Source organism: Castanea sativa, chromosome 1, assembly GCF_040712315.1.
Source record: "Castanea sativa cultivar Marrone di Chiusa Pesio chromosome 1, ASM4071231v1".
Taxonomy (NCBI): Eukaryota; Viridiplantae; Streptophyta; class Magnoliopsida; order Fagales; family Fagaceae; genus Castanea; species Castanea sativa.
The window spans coordinates 85,390,650-85,401,930 of record NC_134013.1 but is presented as its reverse complement, the minus strand read 5'-3'; positions in this window follow the sequence as shown (position 1 = coordinate 85,401,930).

Genomic DNA, 11,281 nt, shown 5'->3' with positions numbered 1-11,281 from the left:
ATTTGGTTTGATGGATTCTAGGTAGAAGTTTTTTTGCACAAACAAGTACTAAAAATAATAATAATAATAAAAAATGAATGAATGAATGAATGAATGAATGAAGTAAAAGATGAAAATTTTAAACATAGTGCCTATATGGCTCTAAATTGCTTTTATATAGGATAATTTTTTTTGTTGACAGATACATTATGTAGATACTATATAGTGATGATATATTATATAGATACATTATATAAATATATAATTTTGAGTAATATTAAAGACTTGTGGTTGACCATAGTAGACAATTAGTGTACCAACAAAAAAAGTAGACAATTAAAAGTTATTGTTATTTATACTTATTAAAGATGTATTCTCCTGTCAATTTTATGTATATAGACAAATGGTTGATATATATATGTGTGTGTGTGTGTGTGGACGATCATGTCCATATATATGAGCAAAATGAGTAGTAGAGATCATGCAAATTTAACAACTAATTTTGATTGTATCTATTGTCAAAATTTTAGTATGAATTCATTCTTGATTTTTATTATTATTTATATTGATTACATTAATTGGTTTACATAATACACATGTTTTAAATTACATAAAAAATATAAAAAATAAAAATAAAAATTCGCATACCAAATACCAAAAAATATTCTCAAGCTCATTTTCAAGGTCGTTACCAAACACTAGAAAATGATGTAGGTTTCTAGAAAATGCTATTTGAAAAATGAACCATTTTCCAGAAAACGTTGCTGATGAAACAAACAGAGCGTTAGTATGTAATTCTTTTTAGGTGTGGTTTCTATTCAGTGCTTCATAATACTAGACTTGCTGTGATTATAACACGTGCTCATTTTCAAACACGTGTTATGATAACAATGAGCTTAATATTACATGGCATTGGACAGAAGCCACACCTTTCTTGTTATACACATGTTCATTTAATAGAAGATATAAATGCACTTTTAGTCCCTACATTTTGGATTTTTTTTTTCATTTTAGTTCCTTCACTTTAATTTTACCACTTTTAGTCCTTAAATTAATTAACGCGTTCCATTTTAGCCCTTTCCGTTAGCCCACTAATGGAATGCTTAGGTGGCAAATTGAGTGCATTGTTGGCACATTAAATGCTGATGTGACCAATTAAAAAAAATTTTAAAAATTAATTAGCATTTAAAAAAATGTCATGTCAGCTTCTAAATATAAAAAAAATTATTAATCAATTTTAACGAAATTAAAAAAGAAAAAAAAACAAAATTAAAGATAATAAAATAATAAAATACATCAATTCAGATCTAATTCATTTTGAACAATAACACAATCATAGATTTAAACATCAATACAAGAACATAAAGCACAAACCCAGAACCAAAAACAAAAAACACAAACTCAAATTTAAACATTTACACAAGATCACAAACACAAAGAACACAATAATAAACATAAAACCATTTACTCTCAAACTTCCTCTGCTTACTCTTAACAGTCAATGCTGCCATCAAATGAACACAATTACACAACCCACCTAAACCCAGACTACACCTTTGCCATTTCCTTCCTCAAATCCCAAGCTCACTCCCTCAACCTCCAAACACAAACTCTTCATTTCACTCCAAAGAAAAACAAACCCATTCTCCTCCTCTCCTGGCTTGGCTCCAAGTTCCAACCCTTCCCTCCTTTCTCTCCTCTTCAACTCCCACGCCATCTTCGTCCCTGCCAAGCCATCCAAATGGTCCCACCTTCCTTTCTATACCATCCGATCTTTTAATGGTCGCATCTACGCCAGTGGAGCTCGAGAAGACAAGTCCATCACCACCCAATCCCTCTCTCCTATTTGATTCAAATTCATATCATACCAGTACCAGATCCAAATCCCATGCCTCAGAATCCCACCTTAACTTCGACTTCGACTTCAACTTCATGGTCGTCGTCGCCACCACTACTATTGCTGAGAATCATTTGCTGGTGCTGGTAGTGAGGGTGGGCGTAAGTGTGAGGGTGAGGTTGAGGAGCGTGATGAGGTGGCAAGACGTCAGCACTGGCATCATCATGTGGGTTTCTAGGTAGATCCAAAACCCCTTTCCCTCCTTACTTTCTCATCTCACTCTCTCTTTATCTGGGTTGAGTTCGTTGTGTTTCTTTTGGATTTTTGATAAATTTGAAAATGGATAATATGGGTTTGTGAAAGGAATTTTTTTTAGATTTAGGTGGCGGTGGTCATCTGGGCTCACAAGTGGTGAGTAGATCTAGATTTTTTGGCCATTGGTGCGGTTTGGAGGTGGTGGATCGGTGGAGGATTTTCTTGGTCTATTGCTTTGTTTGGTTGAGTTTTGATGTTTGGTGTTTGGTTGGTTGGTTACGGTAGAGATGTTTCAGTGTTTTAGTTGAGATGTGTTTTGTTATTTTTATGTTCTTGTGTTGATGTTTAAATCTGTGATTGTGTTTGTAAGTGCACAATTGCACCTGGACCCAAAGACAATTACGGGCTCAGGCCCAATGAGCCTTAAACAATGAAATTTGTAGAGTGTGAGCTTGAAATCTAGGTTAGAGGTACTGAGAACTTGATAACAGGCTAAGAAGTACAAACACTTGTAAATAACAAATGATAATTGCAAACAGACCTCCTTGGACGTAAGCCGAGGACTACCTCTGTATAATTTCTCTTTCTTTCTTAAAGATTACAATTCTTAATTTCCTTCCTAGTTACAGACTGGCCTCCTTTTCTTTGGCCTTCACCCCCCTTTTATACTTCTTTTCCTGATACTTTATCTACGTGTTGCTTAAACCCCCTCCCCCCCAGATATTTCTTCCCTTAGTGCCTTTGAATAGTGACCAAAATTTTTAGTTCTACTGTTCAGGGGTCACTTCCCCATTAATGCGGCCAGGGAGGTAGTTGCAGAGTCTTTAATGTGGAGGTGGCAGCCTTTGCTTATGATATTTTTCTAACATCGGTGTATCTAGAAGGTTCAGGGTTTCTCCCTCTTAACCAACAGTCTTTCCAAAGTTCTGTCTTGACCTTCATAGTGAAAACTCCGAGTTCTCTTGGGTCTGTCCAAGGAGAAACTTTCCCTCGGACATGTCCTCGGACCCTCGGCGTATGGGCTGATTCACAATACTAACAAATCCTTAGCTCAAGAACAAATCGGCTCATCTTACTAGAGCCCAAAGGCCCAAATGCCTGCTTGGGTCCTTTACACCCCACAGTGTTATTGTGTGTTCTTATTCAAAATGAATTAGATCTAAATTGATGTATTTTATTGTTTTTAATTTTCTTTTTTCTTTTTTAATTTAGTTAAAATTGATAAATAATTTTTTTTTTTATATTTAGAAACTGACATGACATTTTTTTAAATACTAATTTAAATTTTTTATTATTTTTTAATTGGTCACATCAGCATTTAATGTGCAAACAATGCACTCAATTTGTCACCTAAGCAATTTTCGTTAGTGGGCTAACGAAAATGACCAAAATGGAACGCATTAATTGATATAGAGACTAAAAATGGTAAAATTAAAATGTAGAGACTAAAATAAGTATAAAAAAAAAAATCAAAATATAAGAACTAAAAATGCATTTATGTTTGGGGCTTTTTTTAGTGGGTAGGGACCGAAGGGGCAGAGGTGGGTACATTGTAGATTGGGTGAACATGTGTCACTTCAAGCACAGGTTCCAATCCAATTAAAGTTTGAATCTAATAATCAGGCAAAAACAAGATTTGTCAAACCAAATTACCGTACCCTGCCAAAAATTGAAATGGTACGAGGTTTTTAAATGGAGTGGATATTAATTATTCTCAGCAACAAAATAAAAAACAAAAAGTAGATACTAGAATAATTGAATTGTTTTATAGTTTAACTTGCACTTGTTAGTATTTTTATCAGTGACATTTATGGTCTAAATCATTCTACTCTTAATTGTCTCTTTTTTGTAGGGGTATGCAACCAACCTGCTAACTCGCCAAAATTGATCCGACCCGATCCAACCTAACCTGACGGGTTGGGTCGGTGGGTTGGGTTGGGTTGTGTTACAAAAAAAAATTTTGATAGCGGGTCGGGTTGGGTTTGGGTCATAAAATTCCAAACCTGTAAACCCGACCCGACCCACCCATATATTTAATATATATATTTAAGATATGTTATATCATTAATTAAATTTTTAAATAATCAACTCTTTCTCCTATCCTATATAAAAGTCAATATTAATGTATATTAGTTCATATATTAATGTATATTTTTTTTTTATTAACTCAAGTGGCAGGTGTGATATATATTTTTCTGCTCAATTTAATAGTAATAGTAATAAGAAAAATTGTCCAATCCATGGGTTCAACCCGACCCAACCCGACTCATGTGGGTTGGGTTGGACTTTTGTGATGGATTGGGTTGGGTTAAATTTTTTTTAACCCACCATGGTGGGTTAGGTCAAAAAATCATCTTAACCCAACTCATGCACACCCCTACTTTATAGTTTTTTTTTTTAGAGAGAGTTTCACCCTATGTATAGTGTAACGACCCAAAGAAAAGCACTAGCCACATCTGCTCTATACCTCAAAATGACTAATCACAATTTAGGCTCCTTGCAATTGTTAATAAAGCCCAGTTTAACCCAATAAATATTCGATGTGGAATTCATCATATACCCACACATATCACACAATCAATCAAATTGGAGCATTGCAAATTTACAATATTCCCCACTTAAATCCCTAATGTCCTCGTTAGGGCCCACTTTGTGGGGTAGAGTCTCTGAACCCACATGAGGTTACCGGGCTAGCTCTGATACCATGTGTAACGACCTAAGCCACATCTGCGCTATATCTCAAAAGGACTAGTCACAATTGAGGCTCTTTGCAGTTGTTAATAAAGCCTAGTTTAACCCAGTAAATACCCGATGTGGGACTTATCACACACCTACACACATCACATAATCAATCAAATTGGGGCATTACACATTGGATACAATTAAAAATTTTAAATGAAGTTCAAATTATACTTGATATTAGTTTAAACTTTTTTTAAACTATACATTTCTAAAATATGTGTTGGTTTCTCATTACACACACACGCACACACACACACACACACACATATGATTTAGAATTTAATTGGTTTTAGACTCTTTGGTTTTTACACCTAATAATTTACTTGTTATAAAAATAAAAAACTTAGATGGACACGTGACAAAAAATTAGATTCCAATTAAGAATCTAATTGGATTTGGACTCTTTAACTTTTACACTCAATAATTCACTTGGTATAAAATTAAAAATTAAATAAGTAATGTAGCGCAAAATTAAGAATTCAATTAAAATCTAATTGGATTTTCTCTCAATTTTGGCTATTAATATATATATATATATATATATATATATATATATATATATATATATATGTAAGGACCAAAAAATCATAAACCAGCCTAGAATATCACTGCTAGTTCCCTGACTAAAGATCCGAATACAATATATTTGGTAGAGAGGGTCCAACAACAAAAAGTCCTCTCTCTGTATCTTCCGGTTCCTATTTATATCATTGGCTCTTATCATCTTTGCCCTACACCTTGCAATCTATTAAGCTTCTTCCCCCGACACCTGTCCGTCGGTAATAGAGCAAAGCACTAACTTTGCGTTCCGTACTGTTCAGGTCACGTCTACATTAATGCAACGGACAAAGTCGGTACTTTCTATTTAATGCGGCCAGAAAGGTTGGTGCCGGACATTTAATGCAATCTTCTAAGTTATCCTGCCACATTCAGCTATTCACAATACGTCCCCTATGTCATCAACGCCCATGCCACTTCATCTTCGGGTATCCTCGGGTAAGTTTCCTTATTCCTTTATTCTCCCTTGCTTACTATGTCTCAAGCTTCCCTTCCTCGGGTCCTCGGGTTCTTGGGTCTTCGGCACCTCACAATATATATATATATATATATATATATATATATATATATATATATATATATAGATGTGACAAAGATAATATGTATGCAAAATATTATTGTTGCAATATATGTTATTTGTAATATAACTTGTCTCACACTCAAAATTTTCCATGATTTTTTAATGGAGTTTGTAGTATGATTTTACATTAGAACTCCATTCTATTTGTTTTGTATGTGCATTTATTTCTTTTAAAAAAAATTAATTTATGTTACAAAAAAAAAATTATTAAGATTCAATGTAATTCAAACCTATAACACAAAACCTCATATATGACTTAATGAAAAAAATGTTGTGACCACAATAATATCACAATACCAGTGGTAGGGATCAGAAATGGGGTTCTAGTAGTAGTCTTGAAAATCTTCTTGACATCCTCAAGCAGAGTTTTTCAACTTAAGCCTTCAAAAAGTAATTGTTTGTCACATTGAAGAGAGCCCAAAGGCCCGGGACTCACAACCCCGCTGGCAGTCTCAACCACACAGAAAATCTCTGTTTCCATCCTCTTATCCTCACCACCTTCCAGCTCAAATCTCAAACACTTTTGCAGCAATTTGAGCACCGTCGCGTCCTCCACCACCCACTTTCCATCTCGGCTGCCAGGTGCCGCGACACGGCCTCTCACCACGCGTATAATGTCTTACACACCAATTGGGATGCCGCGCTGCCTCCAATGTCCCCCTTGGCCTTCGTCTCCTCGTAGTAGTCCAAGTTGCGCATTCTAGAATGGGGGCTCTCGGAGATTTCTTGGCCAAGGACCGAATTGGTGGCAGGGAAGGAGGCTTTGAGGATGTGATTGGAGGAGAAGATAGAGAAATGAGGGTGGTTGTGGCAGTGGTGCAGAGAGAGGCGGGAGAGCTTGTGGAAGACGAAGGAGGAGTTGGAGTCGGAAGGGTAGCCGGTTTGGATGGGCTTGAGGTAGAGGAATTTGCGAGGCTTCAGAATGGGATTGAGGAGAGAGGAGGAGGCGAGGCCTGTGGAGACTAGGGTTTTGCCAAGGGAGATGTTGGAAGCCTATATGAAAAAGGTCGGGTGGTTGAGAGGGACGTGGAGTTGTGAATGTGTGGTTGTGGAAAGGTCTTTGACATGGCAGAAATGGCGGTGGCTACGGTGGTGGAGAGATAACAGAAAGTACATTATAACGATAGATTGGCAGTGGTTGTCTGCTTAGCCCATTGGATTATTTGGCAACTGGTTCTAGCCGACACGATCGGTTACTCATAGGTTTTACTGGCTAAAGACGAGTCTAAAGAACTCCCTTCTTTAAAAGTGTTGCTATGTTATGTTAGTGGTGTTGGAGATATGAAGGGAAGCGGAGAAAACTAGGTGCACTAGATATTGAGAATTTGAGATGTGAAAATAATGAAAGAGAAAGTGGGTAAAGTTGGAGTGGTTTGGTACGGGTTGGTTTTGGCTGTGGGTACAAGGGGTTTAAGAGGGAAATGAGATGGTTGAAAAATTAGGTGGCCTACACGAGGGGATTTGGTATCAAAATTTAATATTTGCAAGAAATGTTGCAAAAAAATAACTATTCGATATTAAATGAACAATATGTATTAGTCGGTAAAATTTTTTTAGGGGGTGGTTTTTGTCGAGTAACTTCAGTGTATTAGACCCATGGCAATCATGATAAAAGTCCAAAAATGAGCATATGTTATACATGTGCCTTTGACAGGGTGACTCTTATATACTCCGTTTGTAATGCTCTCTTCTCTCACATAAAAAGTGAACCCCATAATAGAACCTACGCATGAGACCCATATCTCATGTGAGAGAAGAGAACATTATTCTGGAGCACCTAAATTTTTCCGTCTTTGATGTGATATCATTTAATAGAAGATACTTTTTCCTACACGAGGAGAGACTGTTGTCAGTTTGTGTGTGTGTGGCTTTTGTGAGTGTGTAGGGACCGAAGGGGCAGAGGCGGGTATATTGAAGATTGGGTGAACACGTGCGTCACTTCAAGTACAGGTTCTAGTCCAGTCAAAAGTTCGAATCTAATAATCAGGCAAAACCAAGATTTGTCAAAACAAAGTACCGTAACCTGCCAAAAATTGAAACGGTACAAGGTGTTTTAAAAAGGAGTGAATATTAATTATTTTCAGCAACAAAATAAAAAACAAAAAGTAGATACTAGAATAAGACTATGCAAATTTAAATAATTGAATTGTTTTATAATTCAACTTGCACTTTTTAGCGTTAGGGGTGTTTGGTAGAGTTGTTTGAGATATAATTTTTATATTTTTTTGTAATTTTTTGAAATACATGTGGGTGAAAAAGTGTGTGAAAAAGTGTGTAATGTTGTTTAAAATGTGAAAATGTGAGTTTGTGATTACTCACCAAACAGGCCCTTAGTATTTTTATCAGTGACATTTATTTTTTTAAGAAAGAAATACACACACAAAGGAGAGGAAAATGAATTCTAACACAAAGACACATCATAACTCCACTTAAAAGCCATGGTAACTTTTAAGGGAGGGCGAGACAAGTTATACTACACAGAACACATAACACACTATCTTAAGCAATGTGGGACAATAACCCATTCTTTTTTTTTGAGAAAGAAACACACACACACAAGAGAGAGGGAAAAGGGGTTCTAACACAAAGATACACCACAACTCCACTCAAAAGCCATTGTAACTTTTAAGGGAGGGTGTTAAGGTCTAAATCATTCTACTCTCAATTGTCTTTTTATAGTTTGGCCAAAAAAAATTGTCTTTTTATAGAAAAAAATAATAATTAATGTTTCAATTTGTAGTGTGTTCAATTTTAGATTTTTCAAATTTATATTATATATAAGAGAAAACCCCTTTTTCAACTGGACTTTTTGTAGTTCAAAAATATTCTCATTAATGAAGGATAGTTTCATTTGAAAAAATAAAATAAAAAAACAACTTGGAGTGTATTGTGTAGGATTAATTATAGGGATGGCTTATTGCTTTTGATTAAGAGGGATTGTATCAAAAAGTCATGACTGAATATATATATATATATATATATATATATATATATATATATATATATAAAATAGATTTTTAGTTTGAGTAGAATTTAAATTTATAAAACTTAGATGATAAAGTTTTATCTAAATTAAATTATTGTTAAATCTTATTCATTTGTCAAGAGCTTTGTAGTTTAATATGTCAATAAACTATTAATTTAATAAGAACCAATTTGAGGAAAAAATAAAAATAAAAACATGGGCTGTGTGGGATTTAAGTTTATAAATTTTTTATAATAGACTTTTAGTTTGAATAGAATTTAATTTTTTTAAATTATTGTTAAATCGTGCAACTTGAGGAAAAAAAAAGTTTAGAAATTTTTGATAATATACTTTTAGTTTGAATATAATTTAAATTTATTTTAAATTATTGTTAAATTTTATCCCTTAGTTAAAATGTGAGGTTTTTTAAAAGAAAGAAAACGTGGCTTGTTGTGTGATGCAACTATGGCTTCTAAGCATAACTTTTATTATATAGTATATGATATGATATGATATGATGATGTATAATGTGTGTGTGTGTATATATATTTTGTCATGAATAAAACAGTATATATTTTTCTCCCCTTTTTTGTAAATATATTTCAAATTTTTTGTCAAAAAAAAAATTCAACATTTTTTGTTGAGAAACTCAAAAGTATAATTTTTAATGGCATGGTACATATGTATATGTCATGTGTCACCAAAGTACAATAATAGAAATGAACAGCAAAATGATATGAAAACATAATCAAAGCATGAAAGACTAAAATAAAAATTTGAAATGTAAAATTTCAAAATAAAAACAATTCCAAACTTTAAGAATCCAAACTCCTAAGTGTAATTTAGTTAAAAAGAAGAAGAAGAAAACAAAACAAAACTACGGTTAAAGAATAATAAATTTTAAATATGAGTTTCGAACCTAGAATATACACTTCCAAAGAAATTATTCTTGCCATAATCAATGAGTTTTTTTAAATTTAATAATTAATTAGTTGTCAAAAATTATTCAATTATGAATTATATGCAAACTTTTTCAAAAACTACATTTTTTTTATGAATCATTTTGTAGGCATACTTTTTTAATTATGATTAAGTACGTTTTTTATTGATAAATTGTGCACAATTTAACTCTTTTTTTTTATACCAAAAATCCACAACCACCTATGATACCAATTCTCTAAACTACGCTAGTCTCTCTCACAATCTATTTGAAAAATATATAGTAGAGTTTGCAAAACATTTTAGCATGTACCTTTAAAACATTTGATAATAAAAGCTGTATTTCTTACACCTTTCCTTTTTTATTTTTTAAGTATCTATATAAGAGGTATCATTAGGAGTGAATGCTACCACTACGTACACGTGGTGTGATGGTCACTCCACAAGTATAAGTGCTTGTAGGGTGTGGGAAATAAGGATCACTGTTCAAGTCTCTAAGAAGGAGCTTCATATACATATACACTTACGCTCTGTTTGTTTTGCTGGAAAACTTTCTGTAAAGATAGTTTTCCACATTTTCTAATGTTTGGCAGCACAAAAAAAAACTAGTCAACGGAAAACTATCTTTAGTCAATGGAAAATCCTAATAAAAATAAAGCTTGTGTTTTATAGCTTGTTTTCCAAAAAAAAATTTTGGAAAACAATCTCTATCTCACAGTATGCTCTCTCACTCTCACTCTTTCTCTTTTCCCTTTTCTTTTTCTTTCCTCACACCCTCACTATCACTTACTCTGGTCTCTCCTCTTCCATAGATCTCTCTCCCTCACTTTCTCTCCATATTTCCCTTCCCCTTTATAACACAGTTTTTTGAATAGATTTTTTTTCCTTCATTGCTCAGTAATTATTTCATTCCTCTCTACCAACTTGCAAAAGAGAACATATTTGCAACGGTAATTATTCATTCCTCTCTACCAAAATCTCAATTCTTTACTTTGAATTTCAAACTTGATTTTATTTTTTTCTCTAAGAAACTTTTGGTTTGATGGATTCTATGTATAAGTTTTTTTTTGCACATAAAAGTGCTAAAAAAATATATATAAAAAATAAATAAGAAGAAAGAATGAAGGAAGGAAGTAAAAGATGAAAATTTTAAATATAGTGCCTATATGGTTCTAAATTACTTTTACATAGCATAATCTTTTTTATTGATAGATACATTATGCAGATATTATGTAGTGATGATATACTATATAGATACATTATATAAATACATAATTTTGAGTAATATTAAAGACTTCTGATTGACCATAGTAGACAATTAGTGTACTAGCAAAAAGAGTAGACAATGAAAAGTTATTGTTATTTTGTACTTATTAAAGATGTACTCTCCTGTCAATTTTATGTATATAGACAAATAGTTAATATA